Consider the following 6,539-nt stretch of genomic DNA (forward strand, 5'->3'; position numbering starts at 1 on the left):
GGGGGGGGGGGGGGGTAAATATTGCTAGACATTTTCATTGCGTAAAATTTGTAGCATATGGTGTGTGTCTGATAATACACAATCAATGTAAAAATAATATAAAAAACAAAAACTATGTACACACCTTAAACAATCTCCATTCCATCAAAATAAAAAAAATATATCCATTTGAGCACGTTTTAATTTGTAGATCTACCAGTATATAAACACTACAGCAGAATGCACGTCAGCTTTAACTACCGGTACACACAATAATGTTGTAGTCGGTGATAAAGCTAATCAAACTTTCACTGCAGTATTGTGAATCGTCAAATTGAATTGCAAGGCATCGAAAGATTCTCCTCCCAAATAAAAAATATTCATGTTTCATTCATTAACGATCCCTGGCAACATCTGTCGCTGAAATGGGCAGAAAAGAAGTAAAAACGGCAGCACTGGACTCATTTGTGACAAAGAAAAACTAAGTTTTATTCTGAAGTTTTGCCATCCTGCTGCCTCTATGGAAACTCGTCGAGCAGTAAAGTTGCTGACCAAAAACGGTTTGAATTTTGGCACCGAGGTCAGAAGAGATCCATTAAATGCTAGCTAAGTTTAAAAAAGTGTCATCTTAGCAGGTATTAGGCTGAGGGTAACTACTCCTACTCTTCCCTGTGTTCTTCTTGCTCACACAGCCACATCCCTTCTGCATCATAAATATTTGTTCTGCAGAAACTTCTGACTGTGCAGCTGCCATCAAGAGCAGATGGGTCAGACCCTGAAAGAAGAAGAGGGATGGAGTCGAGTAGGTGGTGCCTCAGTTGAGTTGTTGTAGTCAACTTTTGCAGTTCAGCTGCTACACACTACTGAGCAGTTGGGTACCAGCCAAATGTACAGCTGATGGTAAGGCTGAAAATTCCAGTTACTAATTGACGTCTTATTTTCATGTAAACTTAGTCTTTACAGTGGATTAAGCTGTGCAAATCAGAAAAATGGGATTATTTACATAATAGCAAACTATTGGCTGACATGCAATTTAATATTGTTGGCTTTTGGTGAAGGCAGGCAATAATGTTTGCAATGTACATCTGCAACTAGGGACACAGATACTGATTATCAGTATCACAGCAGAATTATTCTCTGCCTCTTTGGTTTTGATGGACCAGATTAATTTCTGAAAGCTCACCTCTGAATGAGACATGGACACTTGTGATTTATGAATCGTTTTCAGTTGTGTTCATTTACAATGCTCAAGTTCAAGAATCTTTTATTATCCTCAAGGGGCAATTTGTTTCACAGTCAGGCACACAAAACATCCATACTAGTCAAGACACTGACATTAAAATCATAGTACAGAAATCATCAGTGTTCATTGAGAAGCCCGATCACTACAGGGATGAATGAGTTTTTCAGTCTGTTCGTCCTACATCTGGGCTGTAGATGCCTGCGCCCAGATGGAAGCAACATGAACTCACCATGGACTGGATGATCAGGATCTGCCAGAATCAGCCTGACCTTGTTCACTGACCTCGCCTTGTGTAGGTCAGTGAGGTTCTGTAGGGCTATGCCAGCAGTTTTGCTGCACATCCTGACAATCCTCAAAAGTAAAAAAAAAAAATACATTCTCTGGTGGGCCTTTTTATGAAGCGAGTTCACATGTGCATCAAAAGGTTAGTTTGTCGTTAAGAACAGTTCCCAGATATTTATACTGCTGCACCACCTCGATAGCCTCACCGTTAATGACCACAGGAGTAGCAACCAGAGTATTTTCTAAAATCAATGACCATCTCCTTTATCTTAGAAGCATTTAACTTTAAACAGGAACGCATTTCAATGACATCACAGACTGCAAGTGTGTCTGTAATGTCACATTACAAACATTCTTTCAGTGCATGATAAAAGTTAGCGCTTTAGCATTAGCCTCTGCTATTTTTTTTATTATCCATTTCGCAGTTTAGCTTTAGCAACCTTATTTATGTAGCAAATTAGTAGTTAGCAAAGCTAGCTTTTTTTTTTTTTGGTTAGCTGTGCCCACCACTGCTTGTTAGTGTAGAAACTAAAAGTAATGTGATGGAGTTGGATTACAGACAGTTGAATTAAACAGTTTTTATTTGTGCTTTCTCGAACTATAAAAACAGTTAGGAAAAAAAAAAGCCAAGCTAAACTTTTCAAACATGTTCATGTGATTTTTGGTGGGGTTTGGAACAAACTGCAGCAAATCAATTTTGACTCAACAGCTATCCAGTAGCAAGGCAATACTTCTGACCTACAGTTCTTGACTTTGGAGTCTTGCACACCTTGTAGAAGACAAATTTTGATGTTGGTAATCAAGGAAGTGAAACTTGATCCCTTTTTGTAGTTGTGAAAACTTGTACTCAAGAAGGGGGAAAAAATACTCCAGAACAGAACAAGACATGTTCCTGCAGCTGTATTATCCAGGAGACAGATCAACACCCTATGAAGCCACACTTGTTAGTATTTAGATACCGGTTTATTCTAAAAATAACTGAATAGCTCCTCCCAATTGGGACAAGTCATTCAGGTAAATAAAACTTTCTTTCATTCAAGCTCAACAACAATGAATCTTTTGTTCTTTTATTTGAGGTCCTAATTTTTTTTTTTTTAAAGACCTTCCTGCAAGGACACTTTCTGCTGCAGCTACTCAGCCCACTTCACAAACTGGATATAACAACTGCGGTTCACCAACTTTGCTTTACTTTTTCCAAAGAAAAACCACTGTAAAATACATAAACAAGTTCTGTTATTATTAACAGGAAGACAAACTTCAACATGTGCAGCCACACATGGGGCTGAAATACAGAGAAAAGCTTATCCTGTGGATCACTTCCATCTTTCTTGCACAACACCATCTGAATCAGGATGGGCTTGGGAAGCCAGTTGTGACACAAACAGCTGGAATGCCTTGCAGTGGGAAAATGACAGTCTGGTGAGCCTCAAACACCATAACCTCTGGATGTGAGACCTCGATGAGGTCCACTCCACTCATTACATGCAGCTATTCTTAAAATGATACAGTTCAACTAAAATAAATCATAGCTTTTTTTTTCCCCAGACAGAGTTAATATGGAATGGAAAAGACACTTTGCAAGAGAGCACAAATCTGAAACACTTACCAGCTTGCTGAAAGTGAAACATTGTGTTTTTGCCCATGTCTGATTGAACCCACAATATCTCATGAACAATTAAAGTAATTTCAATAAAACTTGAAGTATTGAAATGGCTGTGCATCTAGAAAAAAAAAATACTGTTTGGAGCCAACTTAATTCAAGATGTCCACTACAACAGTGGTTCTCAATCCCGGGGCTGTGGACCGGTACTGGTCCGTGGGTCAATTGGTACCAGAATGCACAGAAAGAATACATAACTTACATTGTTTTTGTGTTATTTAGTATCTGATTCTGAACAATGTTGCATTTTGGAAAATTACCAGATTCTCTCTGCCACATCTGTTGGACTCTCTCTTGACGCAGGTCAAGCCTCGGTCACATGGCTACCTTCTTAAAGTGGCTGCTCCCGCTGGTATCACATAATCCATTACCGCTTATCCATGTGCATGAGGATATGTTACGTGCACCATCGTTGCCAACCAGAACCACAGCCGCAGAACTATTCAAGTCACTGGAAGATTCTACATCAGGAAAAACTGATCATATGTCGGCATATGCACATATATGCTGCCATGACCGAACAGATGTCTGGTTTAACTGCTCGGATTAAGGAAGCTGCACCTGAATGAGAGTCTACCCATTGTGTCATTCACTGGGAAATGCTGGCATACAGTGGACTCACGTTTATTATTATACACTGCCTGGCCAAAAAAAAACGTCCCAACCAAAAAAAATCAAATAAATAAAAAGGTCACATTACTATTCCGTTGGACCTCCTTTAGCTTTGATTACTGCATGCATTCACTGTGGCACTGTTTCGATAAGCTTCTGCAATGTCACAAAATCCATTTCCATCCAGTGCTGCATTAATTTGTCACCAAGATCTTGTATTGATGACTAGACACTAGGCATGATGGATGCATCACTTCACCTGCCTCTCTTACCCTGATGCGCCCATCACTCTGGAACAGGGTAAATCTGGCCTCATCAGACCACATGACCTTCTTCCATTGCTCCAGAGTCCAATCTTTATGCTCCCTAGCACATTGAAGCCTTTTATTCTGGTTAACCTCACGAATTAGTGGTTTTCTTAAGACTACACAGCTTTTCAGTCCCGTTCCCTCGAGTTCCCTTCACACTGTGCGTGTGGAAATGCTCTTACTTTCACTATTAAACACAGCCCTGAGTGCTACCGTTGTTTTTCTTCGATTTGATTTCACCAAGTGATCGCCAATCACAACCATTCAGTTTTTTTTCCCGGCCATATTTCTTCCTCAAAGACGATGGGTCCCCACTATCCTTCCAGTTTTTAATAATGCGTTGGACAGTTCTTGACTTAATGTTAGTTTCTGCAATCTCCTTCGATGTTTTCTCCGCTTGATGCCAATGATTTGACCCTTCTCAAACAGACGGACATCTTTTCCACGACCACACGATGCGTCTTTCAACATGGTTGTTTAAGAAACGAGAAGCAACTCATTGCACCAGTTGGGGTTAAATAACTTGTTGCCAGATGAAAGATAATCACCTATGCAGTAATTATACAATAGGAGGCTCGTACCTATTTGCTTAGTCAAATCCAAGTGCATTTAGAAAATACCAGTTTTTATCTGCCACATCTTAAAGGCCGGTCCGTGAAAATATTGTCTGACATGAAACCGGTCTGTGGCACACAAAATGTTGGGGACCACTGCACTACAGTTAACTCAGACCTTTTAAAAAAAACACAGAAAATCAGCTGATTAGACAAAAGATTTCAATCTGCAGTTTGTGGTAGGATAAAACTTAAATGAGCAATGGCTACACCTCCTAAAGTGTGCAGTCATCCTATTTCAGATTAAATCAAATGAGGCTCAGTCATCATTTCACAAGGAGTCTGACAGTATTCACACACATTAGTGTCAAGGTTAGCAAAACTAATACTGTAATATAATTCACCATAGACTTGGAAGTTGAGACACAAACCAAAATAAAACATTTCGTATTCTCAGGTTTTGCAACACTGCCCCACGTGTTGACAGTTTGCAAAGAGGCTGTTGTGTAAAAACGACATTAACCTGACCACGTTTTTAAACTACATGTCGTCTTACCAAGGAAGCCTTCAACCATATCTAGTTAAACTGCTACAGCTAGCAAACGAGACGAAAGTAGCCAGAGGTGTGCATCTTTTTTTAAACCACTGCGGCTGAAAACAAGGCTAGCAGCTACCTCTTTTCAAAATAGGAAGCTACATTAATGCGATATCAGCTTTTGAGTTTGTGAATTACAGTTTACCATGATTGTCAGGAACAATATTTAACTAAACACGCTTCAAACTGCTTCAACTTTATCACGTCGCGCAGAAGCTACGACATCCACTTTATTTACATCGTAAAACAACGTACCTGCGCCGCCTTTTTTATATATATTTTTTTAAATGGAGGTCAACTTAGCTAGTTAAATTAAGTGAACCTCAATGCCTGAGAGACAGCTGTTCAAACAAAATGTGACAAAACCACAGAGTCGTTTAAACTCGCACCATCAGCTGGATTTTCAAAAGTCCCCAGCAGCGCTAACGTTACCCTGATAGCACATCGAGGCGAAAGCGATATCACCCCCGAAACAGGATATCTCCGCCGAAACAGGAACGATTCAACGCTTACCTTTGTGTGTTTTTTCCCCCCAAAGTACGGTGCGTTTGGCTTTAAATGGACATTCTTCGCTGAAACCGACAAGAGACACACGACTCTAATCTGCTCAGCAAAGTCGGCAGTGAATGCAGCAGCAAAGAGCTGCGTCTTCAAACTTAAAACGCTTGCTCGCTTCTGATTGGTTGAAAAATCGAGACTTCGTTGCGTTTACGTGCTCCTCGTAAACGCCCACTCTTTTCTTGTTGGACTGAATGCAATAGCGATTGCAATGTTTTAGGAACAACGACAGCAGTTATCGTAGGAAAATACTTTTTTTTTCATTTATATTTACTTATTATTTTAACATTTAATAATAATTCTCAGAAATTGTATAGTCTAATGCAGAAGAGACCATCATAACGGTGGCATTACAATGTAATGTTGCAGCACACCCTGCTGTTTAAATGAGCACATTGAGTAGCTCAGGCTGCGTGAACCTTCACCCTTTTAGTTATACAGTACAGTTTTGGGATTTATTGACGTAATTAATGGCTGTTGCAAAATCTAACCCAAAGGGTTTTCACTTTTCTAAAGAAATAAAAAATAAGAATGTATGTGTTGTAGACTTTTGAGTCTATAAACCACATGTATCCTGATGCATGCTCAATAATCCAGGTAGAAAAATCCAAAAAAGTTCAATCTGGTCCTCTGGACATTCAAAAAAAACAAAAAACAAAACAAAGCAAAAAAAATCTAGAAACGTTTCGTCTCTCATCCAAGAGACTTCCTCAGTCTGAGGTGCTGTTTTCAGCTCAGTCTCTTAAAT

Source organism: Nematolebias whitei, chromosome 17 (genome assembly GCF_014905685.2).
Source record: "Nematolebias whitei isolate Nwh7 chromosome 17, NemWhi1, whole genome shotgun sequence".
NCBI classification, from domain to species: domain Eukaryota; kingdom Metazoa; phylum Chordata; class Actinopteri; order Cyprinodontiformes; family Rivulidae; genus Nematolebias; species Nematolebias whitei.